The sequence below is a fragment of the Plodia interpunctella genome, chromosome 26 (assembly GCF_027563975.2).
Source record: "Plodia interpunctella isolate USDA-ARS_2022_Savannah chromosome 26, ilPloInte3.2, whole genome shotgun sequence".
Classification (NCBI taxonomy): Eukaryota; Metazoa; Arthropoda; class Insecta; order Lepidoptera; family Pyralidae; genus Plodia; species Plodia interpunctella.
Genome location: NC_071319.1, coordinates 2320272 through 2343364, shown reverse-complemented (window position 1 = coordinate 2343364; position 23093 = coordinate 2320272). Strand labels below are relative to the sequence as shown.

The following is a 23093-nucleotide window of genomic DNA, read 5'->3' as shown; positions in this document are numbered from 1 at the left end:
TTCAAAGTGTGTAAAATACTTCATCGTTCATAAAAAATATATTAATAATAAACATATGAGAATATGTGTCTGTTACATCTTCACTAACATTTAGTTAATAAACAGATTGAAATGGCAATTCTACGATTTTTATTTTATTACAAAAGTCGATTAGGGAAATTCTTCTCTTATGTTAGCAAGCAACCTATAAACCTACCAGCCATACAGTTAAAAATTAATTCGAGTTTCGCAATTTTTGGCTCTGTCTAACACGTAAAAATATCAAACTATTTCGTGAACCCGGTGGCGGATTTACCAATAAGCTGAGTAACCTGGCGCTTAGGGTGGTAAATTTCAGGGGGCCTAAAATCTACCGCCATTTTATTTTATTTAAACATTTTAAATGTTATTAGTTTAGGTCTCATCACATAACTTGTCCAATTTAGAATTTTGTCGATTTTTTATAATACTTATGCGATTTTTTATTATACCTTTCGTTATAGAGTCTGGCTGAAATGACAGCTCCTAACCTCAAAGAACGATCAACAAAATTGAATTGCCTACTGTCGGCAATTGTGTTATTCCGTCACTGCGTGAACCGAATGTAAAACTGACTCGTGTAATCAAGTTTATGTTACTCAAAGTTCGGCACGTTAAACCACCTGTTCGCAAGTTTGGTCGAGGTCAAGGGGCGTCTTAGTTTAGTGTAAGTTTGGGCACGACCGTCTACGCCCCTTGTGGGGGTTTTTCAGTAAAGTTAACGCATATTTGCAATTTTTATCGAAATTTGTCCTATGTCTTTATTTATGTAAAACTTCCATAAATAAAAATATCCCATAAAACAATGTCCCCTGCCGCGTCTGTCTGTCGTATGTCAATTTCAATTATATATTGTAATATAAATTGTAAAAATATCTGATCCCGTGGAAAATTTACGCGAGCGAAGCCCTGGCAATAGTATAACATATTCTAAAACAAAACAAAAAAACCGCATATAATATCTCGACAAACAATTCAAATAGCGAACGCTTTTGCCTTCTGTTACACTTCCGTCCCTTTCCGTGGATCACTTCCGCGAAATTCCCCAAAATGTAGCATCTTAGACTACCACATTCGGTTGTATAATATTATAAACCGGCCGAATCTTCACGCCTGAATAATAGAAAGGTATAGCTGACACAAAGAGTTAAAATGTAAACGCGTCGAGCAATCTTCTTATCGAGTGACGACCTCGGTGGCGCAGTGATAAAGTTCATGCCACTGAACCGAGAGGTTCCGGGTTCGATCCCCGGTCGGGTCATGATGGAAAATGATCTTTTTCTAATTGGCCCGGATCTTGGATATTTATCTATTTACTATGTATTTGTTATAAAATATAGTATCGTTGAGTTAGTATCCCACGCAAGTCTCGAACTTACTTTGGGGCTAGCTCAATCTGTGTGATTTGTCCTATACATTTATTATATTTATAATTAATTTATTTTGTATATATCTAACACACTTTTTTACAGTATTAAAAAAACAATCTTCAATTTTTTTACTTCGCTTCATTATAAATATGATCATTACATAGAATGAAACAAAGTTGCTTCCCGCTGTCTGTCCTTATGCTTAGATCATTAAAACTACGCAACGGATTTTGATGGGAGTATTTTAAATAAATGACAGATATATTATAATTAAAATAAATTGTCCGAGTATTGTTATTTGTATACGCAATTACTCTCTCTCATTCACTGTCGCACGCCGGCTTCATTTAGTGTTGTGACGCCGCGAAAATCAAGGTTAGCGTAAAAAATTTAATTCACCATTTTTTAATTGACTAATCACACAGTCTGACCTAGCCCCAAAGTAAGTTCGAGACTTGTGTTATGGGATACTAACTCAACGATACTATATTACATAACAAATACATATAAAGATAAACATCCAATTTTGTAATTACCGCTGACGTCGAAGTTCCTTAGTCCCCTCGTACGACATTCACAGTAGCATAGAGTGGTCCTATTTTAGGGTGGGAGTACACGCCACGATATACGTAGCACAACTACATAATAAAACATCAAAAATACGGTAACCGCACTTTTTGTCGACCTTTTTTAGGCCGGATGTATTTCAATCTCGGGAAAAAGTTGGTTTATTTGCGGATATCAATCGATATCTTTTGAAAGAAAGAAAGAAAGAAAAAATGTTTATTTGAATGTACCATTACACTACTTAAATTTTTTACATACAATAATTTCACAATATTATACACCAAAACGGCCTTCGCTCAGCATGTGTCGTAGATCATAGCATGAGCCACGGCGCTGGTCTAAAAAAATTAAATCAATCACACAATCAAACATTTTCAATTGAAATTACTTACATGAACATAATAATAATAATAATTTATATAATTTAAACGAACTTTAATGAATATTTAAACAAAATCGGTTAAGTGATAGTCGGAGTCGTGCGCGAAGATTTCTGTACCATCCTAACTAATCCTACCAATATTATAAACGCGAAAGTTTGTAAGGATATGTGTATGTATGTTTGTTACTCTTTCACGCAAAATCTACTGGACCGATTGTTATGAAATTTGTTACTCTGTTAGAATATATCTAATTAATTTAAAATAAAAAATAATTTCAATAGTTCGTACCGTAAAATAGTTGTAACATTTTTAATTCCGTCTAGACATTTTTTCAGCAAATAGGTTATAGTGACGTTTTGAATGGAACCATTCTGAATCGAATCACCTTCCCTAACAAAGTTATGCGTTGGGCCATAATATAGCCAATCCCGCAGGAGACGTTATAGTTCCTTAGGCCCTTATTTATTATACTCGATACAAAATGTCGTCCCGAGTGGAGTTTTATTGAAATAAATTTTGTCGTTTCCTGCGAGTAATATTGGACTTATTACGCTACTGGGATGCTTAAAAGTTAGATTAATAACTTTTATTTAACTTTAAATGTTTCTTGTATGTATGTACGAGTATATCCGGGTGGAATCTTGAAATTGAAATACAATTTTGAAGCTGATATCATTAACTGATTGAAAACTGTGCATAATACGTTTAGTGATAATGCGACGAGGAACCGAGAATCCTCAACGGTTTACTGTATGGCATAAATCGACAAAAAGAAAAGAAATACCATGATCTCTCTGGACAATATGTTTGACTATGTGCATACCAAATTTCACCAAAATCGGTCTAGCGGTTTAGCCGTGAAAGCGGAACAAACAGACAGACAGACTTTCACAATTATAATATTAGTATGGATTAAATATGAGGCCTTAGTAGTCTCTAGAGAAAATCATGGCGGGGGTTAATTTTATACCAAATATTGTATGCCAAATATCCCGAACCCCTGTTGGATATCGCTCGATCATAATATATGCAAGGTGAATTAGGTTTGTAATTTAGCCAAATCCCACTCGGAGATAAGCTGATAAGAGTTCACTGGAAAACTGATACTAGTGTACACGTGGAGACAAAAGTGCTTTGGGAAAGCTAATTCAAATGAAGTCAAATCATTTATTTAGAAATTATACCTACATAGGCACTTTTTCACATCAAATTTTTATTTAGACTAGCTTACGTCAGCGGCTTCGCCCGCGTCAATTTTGCGGGATAAAAGGTACCCTAGGGCCTTCTCCATACTTCAAACTACATGTATACAACATTTCAAGAAGATTGATTGAGTAGATAGAGCGTAAAGAGGTAACAAACAAACTTACTTACGCATTTATAATATTAGTTATAGGTTAGATAGAAATTTTTATTTACTAACTGTTACACACTACCTAGTTAACAATATAATAATTTATAATAAACTAACTGAATTGACACGCAATGTGTGCCACAGAAACAAATTGGTTGCAGCTCAGCTCGATGTTGCTCAGACAAGATGTGATGTGCACATCTTGGGGTTTACCATCATCCACTTTACGACCTAAACTGAACTGCATCGCAAATTCGTACCATCAATTTGATTTTTAGTATGAATGCGATTAAGTGCTTAAATTGAACTGAGTTGCATTGGAATCGTTCTGTAAAAGTTGATGGTAGTAGGCCTGCTTGTCTGAACGACATCAAGACTCGATTTTCAGCTGCCGGCAAATTTGTGACGACTATAATATTATAATAATAATTTCTCAAAAATCGACAAACTAACTGGCATTTCGAAATGACCACTGCTGAGAAGAAATGCCGAAGGAAACTCATTAAGCAGTCTTGGTCCCTATAATGCCAGAAATGCTTACCATTATTGTTTCTTATATTTTTTTTTTCACAGATAGGGACGGAGATGTGTAACAGAAAACAGGAATCATCGATTAGACCAATAAACCGGTTTTTTATTAATAAAATAAATAAATAAATAAATAAATGAGGACAAACCACACATATTGAGCTAGCCCCAAAGTAAGTTCGAGACTTGTGTTATGGGATACTAACTCAACGATACTATATTTTATAACATATACATATATAGATAAACATCCAAGACCCGGGCCAATCAGAAAAAGATCGTTTTCCATCATGACCCGACCGGGGATCGAACCCAGGACCTCTCGGTTCAGTGGCAAGAACTTTACCACTGCGCCACCGAGGTCGTCGATGAATGAATACTTATGAATTAGTATCATTAGATTTTCGATTAAACATATAATGAACAAAAGAAATTTGATTGTGTGGCACTCGTGGGCTCCGCGAAAGAATTTTTATAATCACTTTTCAACTCGACATTTCTTGATAAGAAATCAGCCGAAAAATAATCGACGAGCGCTTAATTACTCTAGCAGTCAAACACGGTTATCTTATGTTGATCTGACAGCACTCAAGTAAGGTGCAGTAACACACGCTTATTATCTAGTTGCAAGGTCAACCGATCACTGCGCCGTGACAATGTTGCAGGTGCATGAATTTCCGAGCGTTACGACCGCTGCGGCCGCCCGTCATTGTCAATTTTTCATATTTTAACAATTACAAGATTAAGTTTTACTCATATGGTAAAACATACATACACACATACATTTACATTAATTACTCAGTACTGGTAGTAATGTCGATTTTATGAATGATTGATTTATTTTGGAAATGATTGAAAGAAAATTGACAGATCATAATGACGGCCACGGCGTCCACGGCGGTCGAAACGCTCGGAGATTCACCCAGGTATAGGACATCTTACACTCGGCACCAGAAAGGTATAGAAAGTCCTCGAATGGATATTGTACAGTCAACAGCACATCAACTTACCATGCATGAACCTCTATGCACGATAAAAGCGACGAGTTTGCAATAAATGTCAGTAGCTTGATGTGCTGTTGACTGTACGAGGCGTAACATTGACAGCTAACAGGCAACAATAGCGTTGCCCTCTTTGGCAACGCTTTTGACGTTAGCAACAAATCATGCAAAAATCTTCAAGATTCAAGACCACAAATGCAACCATATATACACGCGAGGATATGATAAAGAAAAAATCCTAAAAAAAACACAATTGCAATAAATTAAATATAAAATAAGGCTTACCTACGAGTAAACAAACCAAGTTACCATGGTGCACGGGTACTGTGTTGAACGTCCTAACTTAATATAAGTTTAGTGTTGCGCAAATAAGTTATGGTTGCGCGCTATGAAAACTACATAATTCCTTGCATTCATCATGTTTGTGTGGGAATATAGCGCTAATTTCATATATAAGTACCTGCATACAAAGTATTCTGTTATTATAAATGTATTTTGAAAGTCATCATCATATCGAGTGTGTTATTGGTAACACTGGTGTCGGATTTTATTCAAGTCGCCTAAAGGCATCTGACATGACTTTTACGACAACTTACCGCCATCTAGTGGCACGTAGTCGCATATATACTAGTGAGCTGACCAGTGTGCAGTTCCTCACGATGTTTTCCTTCACCGGAAGCAAGTGGTGGAAGCTATGAAAACTACTATATATGAGTCAGATTGGTGTACAAACTCATGTATGGCACGAGTAGGGTACGAAACTGAGATCTTTCGATCCACAGGTGGGCGTCTTAACCATTACACCACCAATCGCCTCAAAAGTTTTGAAAGTATATCCTCTATTTGAAATTTGAAAACAAAGACATCAATTTGATGCTGAAAGCTGTTGCCCGCGACTCCGCCCGCGGCTAAAAGTAACCTATGTCCATCTAGAGAGCAAGCAACACATATCATTTTATTTTGTTCGTTTGACTGTGAATGTACGGTATTAAGCGGCGCGGGCGGAAACATGTATTAAACTGAAACAATTTGAAATTTAGATTTTCATGTGAACGGACCGTTATTTTCTGTTATGTGGAAGGTTATTTCCCCTTGTCAGGTGTAGTTTAAAATGTTTCCGATGGCCTTAAACTTTGTGCATGACTTGCATGCCATTCTGGGCTTTAGGGGTTATAAAGGGTAGCGATATATTAACTTTTTATGGAGCTATTTGGCCGATAAACAGTATCTCGTTTTTCATATGAATTTTGACCCCAATTCCAGCTAAACTCTGTTTTTTCTTGCAAGTCTAATTATATAAATAATCTCACCATGTTTTTTTATTATTTTATAATAATATAAATTAAAATAGACTCTTTAGGAAATTACTATAATTCTAATCCTAACTAATCTCATAAATGCCAAATGAAGTTTGTTTGTTACCTCGTCACATCCTATCTTCTCAACCAATGTTCTTGAAAATTTGCATACATGTAGTTTGAAGTATGGAAATGGACATAGGGTAGGTACCTTTCATGCCAGAAAATTACCTCGAGCGAAGCCGCGGGTAAAAGCTAGTGGTAACTTTAGAATGTATGGAGTTGAACTAATATTTGACTTATTTTCTCTCTTCGCTCCCGTGGAAATTTCGGGATAAAAAGTACCCTATGTGTTACTCCAGGTTATATTCTACCCGTGTACCAAATTTCATAACAATCCGTCCAGTAGATTTTGCGTGAAAGCGTAACAAAGATGGCCACATCATACATCCTCACAAACTTTTGCATTTTTAGTGTTAAATTCAAATTCAAATTCAAATCATTTATTCAGAAATTAGACCTTCACAGACACTTTTTCTCGTCAATATTTATAGTTATTTCTCACAAAGCTACAAACTACTGGCATTTCGGAACGACCACTGCTGAGAAGAAATGCCGAAAGAAACTCATTTGAACAGTGTTGGTCCCTATCATGCCAGATCGGCTTACCATTATTGTTTCTTACAATGTTTTTTTTTCTTTCTAATAATATATAAAAGTACATAATGTACATAGTCAAAAGGTATATCAAAACAGGTTATGATTGTGATCCGAGTGCTGATTATAAGTTAGTAGGATAAGTCATTTTTTAAATACATTACTCTTACTAGAAGCTAATTCGATCGAAGGTAATTATTATTTGGCTATAATTAAGAATTCGTAGAAACGAAAACTTTTATATAGGTAACTAATTCGTATGTATTGACAATAACTTCATTGAATTTTCATTAATTGAATTTTGAATTGTTACTAGTTGTTAAAGGAAAAATGCTTGTGGTTCCGCCCTATAATAGGACCACTCCATATCCTCCCGTTGTTGTCGTACGAGGCGACCAAGGGACACAAAATTTTGGCAGCCGGTAGACAACAGTCACAGAGAGGGTTGACGTCAAGCGAGCGGCCGGTCTTAAAATCAGAGTCGAATATCTGCAATTTAAAAGTTTATTTTTTACATGGATGCGGAGAATCGGGCGCCGTAGCAAATTATGTAACCGGCAACACACAAATTTTATAATGTTATTTGTTTATTTAATAACATAGATATAAACAATATGTCAGTCTGTCTATCCTAGACCATTTGGACGAACAGCCCGCAACGTCAGACTTGACATGACAAGGAAATGACGAAGGTTCGCACATTTTCATATATACGAGTATTTCGCGCCCGTCAATATGTCCTTGTCAATTTGTATTGTCTATTGCATCAACTTACATCAATTCATAGGTATTACGCCTGTATTTCAACCGAATAGAGGTCAATTCACTGTAACTATACGAACCGTTAACAGTACTACTCAAGGTCGTTAGACCCCACGTGGGTTTCCACACGCTTGGCGGCGTCAACGGAATATGAACTCTTTTGCTACGCAATAAGATTAAACTTCGCATAATACTACAGCAGCGGCGCTCAAAATTTTTAAAATATTTTTTTGTATACTGACGTAACAGACTTCTATAAAGTTAACATACAATATTTAATGTGGTGATAAATATTGATTATGCAACCGGATATATTTTTTGTTGATCTACGCTATGCTAACCAACTTTAATTAAATCATATGAAAAACAATCTTTACTGAAAAATTAAAAATTAAAAAATTACTTTCTCCGACGCAGTTTTTATGTTATAAATCTAATGGTCACAAAAACTATTATATAAATCAAAATCAAATCATTTATTCAGAAATTAGGCCTTCACAGGCACTTTTTCACGTCATATTCTAAATTAAATGATGTTTACCAAAGCTATAAACTACTAGCATTTCGGAACGACCACTGCTGAGAAGAAATGCTGAAAGAAACAAGAAAAGTATGTACTTTTTTTAATATGACCACAATTTCCGTGGATCAATAACAGGAACAGGCTCTGTGCATTGAGAACCACAGGAGCGCGATTTTTTTTTAATTTATAGGTAGCCTTCAGCACACATAAAAAAACAATTCACGCCGATGGAATATGACTGCTAAAGCTACGTGATAAGTATCAAATTCGTGTGGTGTACATTTGACCAAAATTTATTTGCATATTAATAATTGTTATAATGATTAAGCATAAAATGTGTCGCTTAATGCGCGCTCAAATGAATGATTACCAAGTCGACTGATCAATTTTCGCCGCCATTTTTAATGTTTCTACAAAAAAAAAAAACAAAGTTTATGTAATGATTATAATTAATTTGATTCCCATATATTGTACGTGTTAATGATTATGACAAATGTATGGATTCTAATACCTTGGTTTTATCGTTTTGACGACCTCGGTGGCGCAGTGGTAAAGTTCTTGCCACTGAACCGAGAGGTCCCGGGTTCGTTCCCCAGTCGGGTCATGATGGAAAATGATCTTTTTCAGATTGACCCGGGTCTTGGATGTTTATCTATATATGTACTTGTTATAAAATATAGTATCGTTGAGTTAGTATCCCATAACACAAGTCTCGAACTTACTTTGGGGCTCAATCTGTGTGATTTGTCCTTATATATTTATTTATTTGTTTATCGTAATGTATTATATAGTATATTATACTTTTTGCAATTGTGTTTTTTTTTTCTTTTTTTTTTCAGAGACAAAAGGTATATAGAATCTGTAAAAATAATTTTTAAGTTCGTGGGGCAGTCGTTTTTTAAATATTCACGATTTTGTTAAAAAAATATTAAGTTCGCGGCGAATAAGTAGTTATTTATTAATACAAAAATTTATACAAAACAGTAAATATTATAGAAGCAGTAAAAGTGAATTCGATTAAGTAGGTAGGTATTACATAACAACTTACCACATATAAAATAAGCTTAGAGCTTTTGTACCAAAGTAAATAATCTAATATCTGAAAGTGTCACTAGCATTTAACACATTCATTTCCGTTTGCTCTTACAATTACATCAACATTTTTTACACGTATTTTGTTAATTTTTTGTATTAAATTTATTTATATATTATATTTATTATTATATTAAACATTTTTAATGTAACTAGCGGCCCGTCCCGGCTTTGTTCAGGCAGTAAAACCATCATAAATTATACACCTTCCAAAGGAAGCATACTATCTATTGAAAAAACCCGCTTCAAAATCGGTTGCACTTTTAAACATGTAACGGTATATATGGACAGACAAAGAAAACGACTTTGTTTTAAACTATGTAGTGATTGTAAATGGAAAAATTAATGATGTTTGCTCCTGGAATCTTTACTTTAACGACCTTTGCTACATCATCAAAAATGTTTAAACATGTTTCACAAAATATGTCTAAAAAATTTTTGAGACCGGTAAGTGTGTCTGTCGGGTGAATCAACGGCTGAACCGATCTGGATGCGGTTTTTTTATTTGATAGCAAATTTTCATACGGTGTTTCTTAGATATGTTTGATCAAAATCGGTTAAGCCGTTCAAAAGTTGTAGCGAAACGAATATTGAAATAGGGGTTTTTTAATTTGTCTGACAAATAAACTCGTTCAATTTGTGTATCATTTGCTGTTTTTTGTATAAAATGTGCACATTCTATGATCATATCGTCAATCGAGGTAAACATTGCATTATATTCACAACACAAGTTCATTTTTAGATCTGGCCTAGTTTGCGCGTATTGCGTGCACATAAACTACTATAGGTGTGGTTTAACGGTGCGGTAATACAGCTAAAGGTTACATAGCGCCTTCTTTATGATGTTAGGAAAGTATAATCGATAGAGATGATAATAAAGTAATGAATTTATAGAGCAAACCATAGAATTATATCAAAACACATAGTTGTTTTCTATATTAGTAACATTGTATTAGTAATATTGGTTGGTAGTGTGGTTGTTGAGAAACTGCATCCAACACCACAAATTCACACCGCAAATACTCCAGTCTGGCTGCGACCGCGGCCACTGCACGGTCGTTGAAACGTCATATACGGAACACTAAAAACACGGCTTCAAATTCGAAAGTAGCTCAACAGTCCTTTTGAGCAACGAAAAGAATATCTAACCATAAACATAACGTTTCACATCGCGCTCAAATTGAACAAAATCTAATAAAACTAAGCTCAAAGGAATGGCGACACTCAAAAAGACCCTTAATTACTACCTACTTTGTCCCTTAACTTTTGAATTATTCACGTTACTTTTTCTACCATTCGGTGACTTGGGAAATTATTGCACGGAGAACAATGAGCCGATGGACAAATGTGGACCTTTGCAAAATGTAATCTCGGTTCCATTCGTGATATTATGAACTTGCAGTCCTCAGTAATCGCAGTGTCTATTGGTGAAAACCGTATAAAAATCGTGAATTTATAGCGTTCATATGTATGGGATCTTATGTCATACATAAGCATATGTGATTAGTGTTTTTTAAACGTTTGCGATTTTAACGAAAAAATACATTAAATAAAAATTGCGTTAATATTACATAATTTGTTATGTAGTTTTCTGTGATGACGAATGACGTCACCATTTCAAAGTGTAGCATCCCGTTCATACTATCGTGTATTTTCATATATTTATATTCTTATGACATTGCTTAAATAACCTTTTTTATTGACGTATTGCTAAATTTTTATGTCAATCTATTTTGCGTAATTTATTAACATTGTATTATATATTAACATGATTAGTAAAAAATACTATTTACCTACTATTTTATTGTTTAATATAATATGCGTTGTTATGAGAGCGTACACATTTTTTTTCGATTCTGCTCAAAAACACCACTTAGACATTAATGTGACATAACGTTTGCAAAATTGACACCTTGAAAAAAAAAAATAAAAAAAAAAAACATTTTCCCTCCGATTTTTGGCCGTCAATGTCAAGAGTGACGTGGCCATTGGGCGACAACGACGCGGCGGTTAGAGTGGAATTTTTCATACTTTTTCAAATATTTTTTTTTATTATTTTAATATTTAGTATTTATTACAGCATGGGATTTTTTAACAAACGATTCGTTATTCTTTTAAAACAGATGTCTAAAAGGTCCCCTTTCCCTAAAGGCTTGTCTTTTATAACAAAAAAGGGACTATAATTTCTTTTCATATAATTTAATACTCAAAGCTTTATTGTAATACCTCGCAAACAGAAGTTATTTCAAATACGATATGACTCGATTGTCTTTGTAGTTATTAAACAACAATTTTACTAAACAAATTATTTATTTTTTTATTTCCATTCCTGAATATAGTCTACGACTAAAACATATTTCACCTCATTTATTTATAATCGACAAAGTGTTGCCAGTTTTTTTTGTTAAGTCATGATTTTGAAACGTAAAACGTGGAAACGTAAAAAAGCGGAATTATTTCGTCAAACGCGATTGGATTGCAAGAAAAAACAATTACAAGGAAAAATTAACAAAATAGCAAAATTTAATTGAAAATAAATAAATAAATATATTAGGACAAATCACACAGATTGAGCTAGCCCCAAAGTAAGTTCGAGACTTGTGTTATGGGATACTAACTCAACGATACTATATTTTATAAATAGATACATATATAAATAGACATCCAAGACCCGGGCCAATCAGAAAAAGATCATTTTCCATCATGACCCGACCGGGGATCGAACCCGGGACCTCTCGGTTCAGTGGCAAGAACTTTACCACTGCGCCACCGAGGTCGTCAAATTGAAAATTTCATTTACCTATTTCATAGATTAACACTTTACGCCGGCGTTTTGTTTTTTATTTGCATTGTGACTGCAAATACAAAAAAATACGGGACAGAGTAGTCCCGCGCGGGATGAGAATGAAAATGAATAAAATATTTATTAGTAAATAACTGTTACAAGACATATTATGCGCTGATACCTGTTGTAGGTTCCCCTGTGGTGACACACTCCTCCGCAGACATTTACAAAGTTATTCACTGTGGTATAAAGATACATTATATTCGCATTTAAATTATATTAAATCGAAATGTTAACATTAATCAAAGTTAAGGGATACTTAGTAAATTCTAGAGTCAAAAATCGAGACGTCGTCGCGCCAAAATCGAGACGTCTGGCAACGCTGTCAACAATTATTAACAGTTCAATCAATTAAAAATAGTCCCAATTTCAACCCACAAAACGATCTAGATAAAAAAAAAAACACGTAGCAACTGAAAATTGATTGCAAGTTATCTATCTGTCATTTAATTCGTTACTCCGCCCGTACGACCAGTACTTCTTGGACCTTTGTACCTTGTTTTTCTAACCCAGTTTAAGGTGGAAAGGGATCTAGACTGGCTGGTCGTTATGTGGGTCAACAAAGCTTAATAGTTTGATGGGCAAGCTCCTATAAGATGGTCGATTAACCGTTTATATATACGTTTTGCTGTATGTCAACCGCAACGTTAAATGCATGGCGTTATATAGTACCTAAGAGTGCGTTGTGCCAGTCAACTTTGACGTTAAAAAATTTTGGAGAATATAGTCAATAATTCAATAATTATATAGTATTGATAAAATAAATAAATAAAAATCACTATTTCCAAACTTAGTATCACACAATACTAAGTTTGGAAATACAGCGGTTAACGTACAGCAAAACGTATATATAAATGCTTAAATATTACAATATGTTAAACTATGTGAGTTTAACATTGTAATATTTATTTTATTTTAAGAGATACACTTGGTAATAAATGACAACAAAGAAATGTCTCAGCTTCTGTTATCCCCAACCATAATTTGTTGAAGATAATGCTGATTCTCAGACACAAATGTGTAACAAGGACAAAATCCCATCTCAAAAACCATATTTCATACACCTAAATCTTAATACCTAATGTATAAGACCTACATTTGTTAATTTACGTCTTTGGAGAAAAGGTGAAGTTTGTTGCGCCGCTTCTTCTTCACCTGCGCTTTGGAAGTCGGCAATAGACTTAGTTTTAAGTAATTTTTGACGCCAATAAGTGATAATAATAATAAATATATTAGGACAAATCTCAAAGATTGAGCTAGCCCCAAAGTAAGTTCGAGACTTGTGTTATGGAATACTAACTCATATTGTATAACAAATACATATATAGATCCAAGACCCGGGCCAATCACAAAAAGATCATTTTCCATCATGACCCGACCGGGGATCGAACCCGGGACCTCTCGGTTCAGAGGCAAGCACTTTACCACTGCGCTACCGGGGTGATGTATACACGATATATCGTGCTAAATTAAATAAAGAATTTTGAAATTGAATTTGAAAAATTCTACACTATCTATTGGTGCAAATTGTACAAAAATCCGTTGGGTATTTTGTGAGTTTATCGCCTTCATACAGACGTATTTTTGTAAGATATAAGGGAAAGATATAATAATTTGTGGTGAAGCCGATAAGAAAGGTGGCATGTGTTGTTTTCGGTTGCATTCACGACTATGACGACCCGAGGCACGGAGTAAAAAACCTTTAAATTTTCAAAGATTCGGCTGCGATTTTAAAGGTCGCCTAACTGTCAACCCTCTTTTGGGATGCTATTAAGCCTGAGCTGTCAAGGCTTCATCCCTCGCTTCTAACGATAACCACGGGAGGATACGGAGTGATCCTGTTTTAGGGCGGAAACTACACGCTTCGGCGGAACCTTATGCCTAAATAAAAGTAATAAAATTCTTGAACAACATTTAAATCGAAGCCGGTACGTACCGTTAGACTGTACTAATATTATAAAGAAAAGATTCCTATTTTTGCTGTAATGAATAATATCAAAACCTAGTCGACCGGTTTAGATGAAATTTGGCACAGAGATAGACAAAATGTTCACGGCTTTTATTTTTATGGTTTTACCCGAGCGAAGCCAGGAAGGCCACTAGCCACTAGCTAATTATAAAGAAAACCAGAATCGTTGTATTAATCACTCTATCTACTAAAACTCGTATCAGCGGGAAGCGACTTTGTTTTATACTATGTAGTATTACAACAAAGTGATAAATAAAGTGATAGGTACTGACAAAACTTTCTGAGCGACCTCCTCGATGGCAATTTATAGTTTTTAGTTACTGAGGTGTCGAGTAACATACAGTTTGACGGGTGATTTGGGTCGACATTAATTAAATACTTATATAATGGTACTTTTCAATCATCAATACATATAATAAAATTGAAGAAAGGTCAAATTTGTACATTGGATATATTTTTTTTATTTCTTCATGGAATATACTTAGTTACTGATATTGATGACGAACATATAGTTTTGGAAACTTTTGTCTGTCTGTCTGTCTGTCTGAACGCGCATCACTCGAAATCTACTGCTTGAAATTTGGTATGTAGGTACCTTATACTCGTATACCGGGTTAACATCTTAGATACATTTCATCCCGGTAATTTGTCAGGTTCCCGTAGGATAATTGAAAAACTAATTATGAATCAAAAATGCCTCAGAATCCCGGGTTAACATCTTACAGGCATTTTATCCCGGAAAATGAGGAGGGTCCTGTAGGAAAATTAGATACATTTCATACCGGTAAATACGCGATAAAAAATTTACTGCGATTTTGCTATGAAAATCACGCGGACGAAGCCGCGGGCAAAAGCTAGTAGATAATAAACATGCAAAAAATAAATAGATTGTTCTTCGTATAAAATAAAGAATATGAGAAACTCTTTCGCATATTTTAATATCTGATACAGTGAAGCGAGTACACAACTATGTCCTGCTAATTCTACTAATATTTTAAATGCAAAAGTTTGTATATTATGTTGCTCTTTCACGCAAAATCTACTGAACGGATTTTTATGAAATTTGGTACACGGGTACAATATAATCTGGAATAACACATAGGGTACTTTTTATCCCGAAATTCCCACGGGAGCAAAGCCCCGGGACGCAGTTAGTTTATTGCAAGCTTTTAAGTTTTGTACTACTCTATCATATATTAAAATATTCGAAATAATATCTTAAACAGTCTTGTAGAGACCGCTCAAATTTAAGTGGTTTTAAAGTGGGTAATCGGCTAGGGTTTTCACAACTGATAAAATAAAATGTGAACGTGTGTTTGTTTGTCATTCTTTCACGTCCAAACGGAGCGTTGGATTTAGGTGATTTTTGGTGTGGACGTAGTTGGAGAACTGGAGACTGATATATGCTAATGATTTTTGCCGCGAGCGGAGCTGCGAGCAGCGGCTAGTATTTAAATAAAGTTAATCAATATTAACTTTAATATTTCAATTTCTCTTCTTGCGTGTTACCATTTAATGCGCGGATGTGTCGCCCCGAAGACCGTGTAAATAAAAATTTTGTACTTGAAGATTTGATTATATTACAATCGGGACACTTCACGGGACGGGACGTCAACCCCTTTTTAGGAATATCATTGTTTCCTATCATCTGTCAAGGCATTTTATACTTTAGATGCCTCGTAGACAGGTACGATATCTACGGGAGTTGATTTTAGGGCGGTAACCACATGCCTTTGGCTCTTGCAAAACTTGTATAATCAATTTAAACTTATGAAATTCACGTTACATCATTATAATTACTGTACACGCGTAGAGTTTACTGTACAATCGACAATATGTCAAGTTAGCAAGAAAGGATTTTTTCAGCGGTAATAAGGTCGTATTTTCAGTAACATCGTGGAGGTTAACGTGCTGTTGACGGTACACGAGGCTTTGATACAAAAAATCGACACATTGTTCATTGTAAAACAAAAATATATCTTTGATGAAGAGAGAATAGGAAAAGTATGTATTAAAAAAAACATGTTGTATGTCTGTTTATGTATCATCATATTCATGTAATTTTCATAACGGACAAAAAGTATTAATTAATTGTGATAATTTTTTCTCTCTGATTTTAAATGTCAAAAATTAAATACGATTAAAAAATATATGGAATGGGAGACGACGAAACTGATATTGAATTTAAAAGTAATTTACTCGAATATAGTGTAACAATATCTTTACGAGGTGCATATTTATATCTAAAGTGCAGCCAAATAACCAAATAATTTCCTAGAAACGTTCCTAAGATGTTAATATAGTACGGATTTAAAGAAAGCTTAAATAGGGGTTAACAGCCCCATATTGGTGACAACCTTATTCCAAATCAATTTGGCAAAACAACTTACCTTGCAGAAGCTCCGGTATCAATATTTAAAAAAAAAACAAAACACACTGGCGCAAAAAAAGAAACAAAATTCAAAATTGGAACAAGCGAATAGGTCACTATTTTCAAATCAAAAATTCACTGGCACTGATCACGAGTATGGAACACTATTCGAAATTAGATTCGACCGCACGCGTCTCGTTCGAACGACCGGCGCGAACTGACTACAGCTGTCACTGAAATCGCCATTCGCGCTTCCTCCCCCCTCTTTCAGCGCGTGTCGGAAAAATTTCATGCAATTCCTTGCTTTGTCGAGGCTATGTTTGCACTGTGAGTCTCCAAGAACAAATTAGAAATGATCAAGAATGGCGTTTTAGAAATTTATGATCACTTTCGTATTATTTCACGAAAATGGAAAATAAAAATCGCTCTGTCGCGATTATAATTATTAAGAAATAGTATACATTATATAGCATTGCATAGATAGCATAGCATAGAGTACAATAGCATACTGTAATGGTTTCTATATCTCATATACCAAACCAATTCTGTTTATTAAAAATCAAATAATGATTATTATGTAAGTATCATAATCGGGTGAGTAAAAGTTGGTTTACTATCACCGGTGTTCCCTAAAAAATTTGACATGGGGGATTACAATAAAATCGATCGAAACTTTATCATATTCTTAAAAAGTCAGCTAGGTATGCATCAATGACTCTTATCTGGTAACTGGTGTCCATGGACTGCGGTGTTCGCTTGCACGACTCGATGTTTTTGCACAAACGGTCATAAATATTTATACGTCTCGATACTGTATCTAGTATGGCTTTTGTCGAAACTGTTGTATCATTACATCACAAAAATTCAATGAAAAATTTTTATTTGTTTATGCAGAGTCAGGCATATCAATAACAGCGAACTCGACATAACATTCTACATAACTGCAAATCACTCGACTTCTTTCGCGTCTCAATTTTTAAAAATAACATCCCTGACTTTTATTTTTATTTTTTTATTTTTTATTATCTGAGAAACAGACATTGTCAATGTCATTATAGCCTTTTTTGCCGACTTAAAAAAAGGAGGAGAACTTTTTCAGTTCATCGCGATTTTTTGTTATCATAAATACAATTGTATAAATTCACTAGCTGTGCCCTGGTGCTTAGCTCCCTTGGGAATTTCGGGATAAAGCTAAGGAGCTAACCCCCATTTCCATATATGTTGTTCCAGGTTATATTCTACCCGTGTACCAAATTTCATAAGAATCGCTCTTGAAAATTTTGCGTGAAAGAGTATGATACATACACACATATTATAAATGCGAAAGTTTGTGAAGACAAACTTTCCATTTATTACTATATTATTAGGATGTAAAATTTCACAAGATTTACTTTAGTGATCTTGGGGCGACGTGCGGGTTTGCATGTCACTTGTATGTATGACATCGAATGAATTCGACGTGAGACGCAGCGAACCAATCACTTGCGTTGTGGTTGACGTTGCGTCACAACGGCGCACTGTAATTGGTTAGCTGCGTCTCACTGTGAATCGACTTGATGGTGAGATATAATAGCAAAGTCGCATCACGCACACTGTTTTTGGACCGCACGAAATTACTTTGTTTGCCTTCTTTTTTGTCTGCCTTTTCTGTCATAGCTCCGTAATGTACTTATGAAGAGATCAGGCGAGCATTGTTGGCTAATTTTCGTTTTGAACTGTTCATTAATCATTAATCTTTTTCGATACACTTTGCCGTATATGGAGCTAATTCATACTATCCATACTAATATAATGCGAAACGTCTGTCTGTCTGTTTCGCTTTCACGGCTAAACCGCTGGTCCGACTTTGTTAAAATTTGGTATGCATGTAGTTAAAGAGTTCCGTTCAAACATAGGCGCTACTTTTTTGTCAAAAATCAACTCCCAGATGAATGAATGGGGTGAAAGTTTGTATGAAAATCATATCTCATACAAACTTTCACCCCCTTTCAAATTTGTTAGAGGATTCTTCTATTCTTTATATATTTTGAACCACAATTTATTGCATTATTGAACCCCGACACAAGTCTGATTGGAGAGAGATGTTTGCTCGCACTCATTCTAGCATCTTGTATGCTGTCTATATAATTCTTTATCAATGCGTAGTATATAATGCGGAATTTAGTTAGGTATGAGGACCATAAATGATCTAAGGGAAATTTATTTATTGTACACAACAATTTTTCATTATGCCACACTAAAACAAAATAAATAAAAACTAAATCAAAACCAACTGTTCAAAAAAAGGATAAGAATTATATATATACTTACATACATTTACAAAAAATCCAGTCCCTGCAATTCGTTACCCTAAGGAAGCGTGCCCGGTAGGCTGACAACATTGCCACGTTGAATGGCAATACTTTCAACCATCGGGAAAAACTGAATGATAAATATGATTTGGTTTAGTTTTATTATAGTAAAGAAATATCTACCTATTGACCTAGAGTAACTCACATTGTGAATATTGTTGCGCCGACATAAAGCGGCACCGTCACATTATGTTTCACGGCTTTCTACGGCCATCGTCAACTTAACGACGTAACCACAGCAACTGAGTATTCAAATTAAGCAGATCAGGGATACGAGTAGAAGGAGAACCGGCATCAAAATCCGTTGCGTATTTTTCAAGATCTGATTCCGGCTCCACAATGTTGACGATCATTTTACGCCCTTCACTAGAAGAATAATTAAGGATACAATTAAACAATGGTTATTAACACTAGATTACTGTCAAATGGAGGACCTTATATAAATCATATTAGATGTTTAGATGAATACAATAATATACATGCTTAATATATATAAATAAATAAATAAATATATTAGGACAAATCACACAGATTGAGCTAGCCCTAAAGTAAGTTCGAGACTTGTGTTATGGGATACTAACTCAACGATACTATATTTTATAACAAATACATATATAGATAAACATCAAAGACCCGGGCCAATCAGAAAAAGATCATTTTCCATCATGACCCGGCCGGGGATCGAACCCATGACCTCTCGGTTCAGTGGCAAGCACTTTACCACTGCGCCACCGAGGTCATCAAATATTGTTTATGGTTGTCTTATAGAGTGACATTGTTGTGTGAAAAAAGATTTGAATTTGAAGGAGGTTAAAAATGTAGTAGTTGGTGTGTGTGAGTGATTTATCAAGATAAATAAAGAAACTTTAATTAATAAGGGCATTCAGATCTACAAAGCCAAAATTTTTGAGTTTATCGCGAACAGACAGATGCGGTAGATGACTATGTTTTATAATATGTAAGGAATTATAGTCACAGGGGTTGATTTTTGAAAAAAAAGTAACATATGTTTGAACTGGGGTCATTAACTACATGCAAACAAAATTTCATCGAAATCGGTCCAGCGGTTTTGGCATGAAAGCGTACAGACAGACTTTCGTATTTATAATATTAGTGTGGATTTCTCAAAAAGCTACAAACTACTACGTTGTTACAAGAAAGAGATCGAGAGATCCCCTTACAAAAAGAAAAATCTCCCACTTTCTTTCATCTCACACTGCACAGTTTTGGCACAGATTACATAATTTCGTATGAAATTGTTCTCTGAATCTATTATATATGGCCGTTGTAATATAACTTTGCACATTACTGTACATACAACACATCAACCTACCATACATAGCAAATTCGTCTTTATTACCATGACGTAGAGGTCTACATAGCGCAACTTAACTGGTGCCTGATTGTGCTCAAATAGTATTATTTCCGTTTTGTTTCAGACTTTGATAATAAATATAGCTTTTGTAATAAAGATTTGGCACGATTTTGTGACAGTTTTTCTAGTTTACTAGCTTTTTCCCGCGGCTTCGCCCGCGTTAACTTCCCGGGATGAAAGGAAAATTACACATTACTGTACATACAACACATTAACCTATCATACACAGCAAAATCGTACAAAAATATGCTTCTCCATAATTCGAACTACATGCTTACACAATTTCAAAAAGATTGGTTGAATAGATAGAACGTGAAGAGGTAACAAACAAATTTACTTTGGCATTTATATATTAGTTAGGATTAGCTACGCCCCGGGCCTTCGCTCCCGTGGGAATTTCGGGATAAAAAGTACCCCATGTGTTATTCCAGTTTATATTCTACCCGTGTGCCAAATTTCATAATAATCCGGCCAATAGATTTTGCGTGAAAGAGTAACGGACATACATACACACATTCATCCTCACAAACTTTGGCATTTATAATTTATTTATTTATTCACAAACTACATCTATTTTTGCAGGCTAACCCTAAACAAACTAAAACCTATACCTTACAACCTATAACAAATTAAAATTAGTGTTGATATTAGTAGGTACAAAGTACCAGTTACCTCGTAAGTGTTTTAATAATAGGTAATTAGTGTTTTTATATGATAATTTTCATAGAAAACGGAGTAATTTTTGAAATTATACCTACAAAGTTTCAACGTTTGTCATTCCTTCAGAATTAAAATGTTTCAAACTCTTCTTAGTGAGTATTCACGTTATGAAAATAAACGTCTTTCCAAATTTCACGTTTCTACTGTCAGCGGTTACGGCTGTGCGTGCGTGTATACCTCAGTCAGTGGGAACTTCTCCTTTTATATACAGGGTTACTGTTATCTAACGCATAACCTTCCATAGCCGCATAAGGTACATTGAGACTAACACCTTTTGTTCTACGACTTTTCTCTAAACGTAATAAATACAAAAAAAAACATTTTTTTAGTTTTAATGTCGTTTCTATAAAACGTTAACTCTATGTTAGATTCCGCTACATAACGCTACTGTACTATCTCGTGTTGCTTGGCTATTACATAGAGTTAACATGTGTAGAATCGCAAATTATATTGTATTTTTTTGTATGAAAAAAAAAAACAAGTACGAATCACGCAAAGTCAATTATAAGTTGCTTGTTTTGATGTACCCATGTAGTCTTTAGGAAGTTTTGCGTTTGATACCACCTGTATAGACAAATAGCCAAAACTCGCCGAAGGATAGTAATTGTTTCCAATCATTATTTACATATTTCAATAATAATGGCCACATTAATTTTATCAGATCATTATCCGGTTTCTGAGCAGTAGTAATAAAGCGATAATCACCTAATTTGGAAGGGAGAATTCCTCCCAAATTCAGCTGAGAACATTTATTATCAAAAGATGTTCTTAATAACATTAGATACCTACATTATGAGGAATTATGATCATGTTCCATAAAAGCTACCTAATTAAGAATAGTATGTACCTATTCTTTTTTAATTCCTTTCTTCATTCGTTATAACACGAATATTTTATTTACTAGTATTATCTCTATCTGAGTTAATCATCATATCGAGTGTGTTATTGCTAACACTGGTGTCAGATTTTTATTTGAGTCGCCTGAAGGCATCTGACATGACTTTTACGACTACTTACCGCCATCTAGTGGCAGGTTGTCGCGTACACACTAGTGAACTAAACTGTCCACCAGTGTGCAGGTTTCCTAACGATGTTTTCCTTCACCGGCAGCAAGTGGTGGCCTATGAAAACTACTATGTATGAGTCAGATTAGTATACAAACCGGAGACCTTTCGATCAACAGGCGGGCGTCTTACCCATTACACCACCACCGCTTCAAACTGAGTAATTAATGGTAGAAAGCTAATGTGCAGATATTATATATTATATATAGATAATATTATACGAGTATCATATATTGATATTAGAGTCTGAACATGTAAACATCTTAACAGTAACATTGTTGAATTTTGTTGAAAATAAATCATACATTAGTTCAAACCTATACATTCTAATTACTATTACTTTTGAGCTATTTACGATCGTATTTCTCATTGCCGAGGGTGGTCATTAAGTGGAATGAAACACACACAACGTCTTACGATGGAGACCGCGAGAATTGTAGCTTGTTTGGTAGGTATTATATTTTTTATAAAATTTGCATTTCAGGAGAAAATGTTCTCCAAATGAAATCATGCTAAATCTTTTTGATTTTAGTGTCAATCGTTTTAACATAATATATTCTAATTTAGAGGTGGAAAAACGATTTATTTTGTATAGGCATACGGACGGTATAAGTTCATCTTAATGGAGTGGTTTGCCATTGCCTTCTCCATTTCACACGATAAATTATTAACTAGATCACAATATTTTCAATGGAAGCAAGTGGTGGTCGATAAAAACTAGCACACATGAGATTAGTATACGAACTCATGTGACACGAGCAGGATTCGAACCCGGGTCCATTTGGTTCACAGCTGCTCTTAACCACACGACTACCAGTTGAATAAAATCTGATTTAAAGCAACAG

At 34.7% G+C, this 23093-nt stretch overlaps 1 protein-coding gene across 5 annotated transcripts in view; it reads right to left on the bottom strand.

Moving 5' to 3' along the window:
• The window catches only part of SPR (Sex peptide receptor), a 168145-nt gene extending 151190 nt beyond the window's left edge, over positions 1-16955 (bottom strand). For all 5 annotated transcript variants that reach the window (XM_064436852.1, XM_053764904.2, XM_053764903.2 and 2 more), the window contains exon 1: positions 16758-16955. The gene's annotated coding sequence lies outside the window, so the exon portion shown is untranslated. The remainder of the gene's footprint in view (positions 1-16757) is intronic.
• Positions 16956-23093: the final 6138 nt, after the last annotated feature.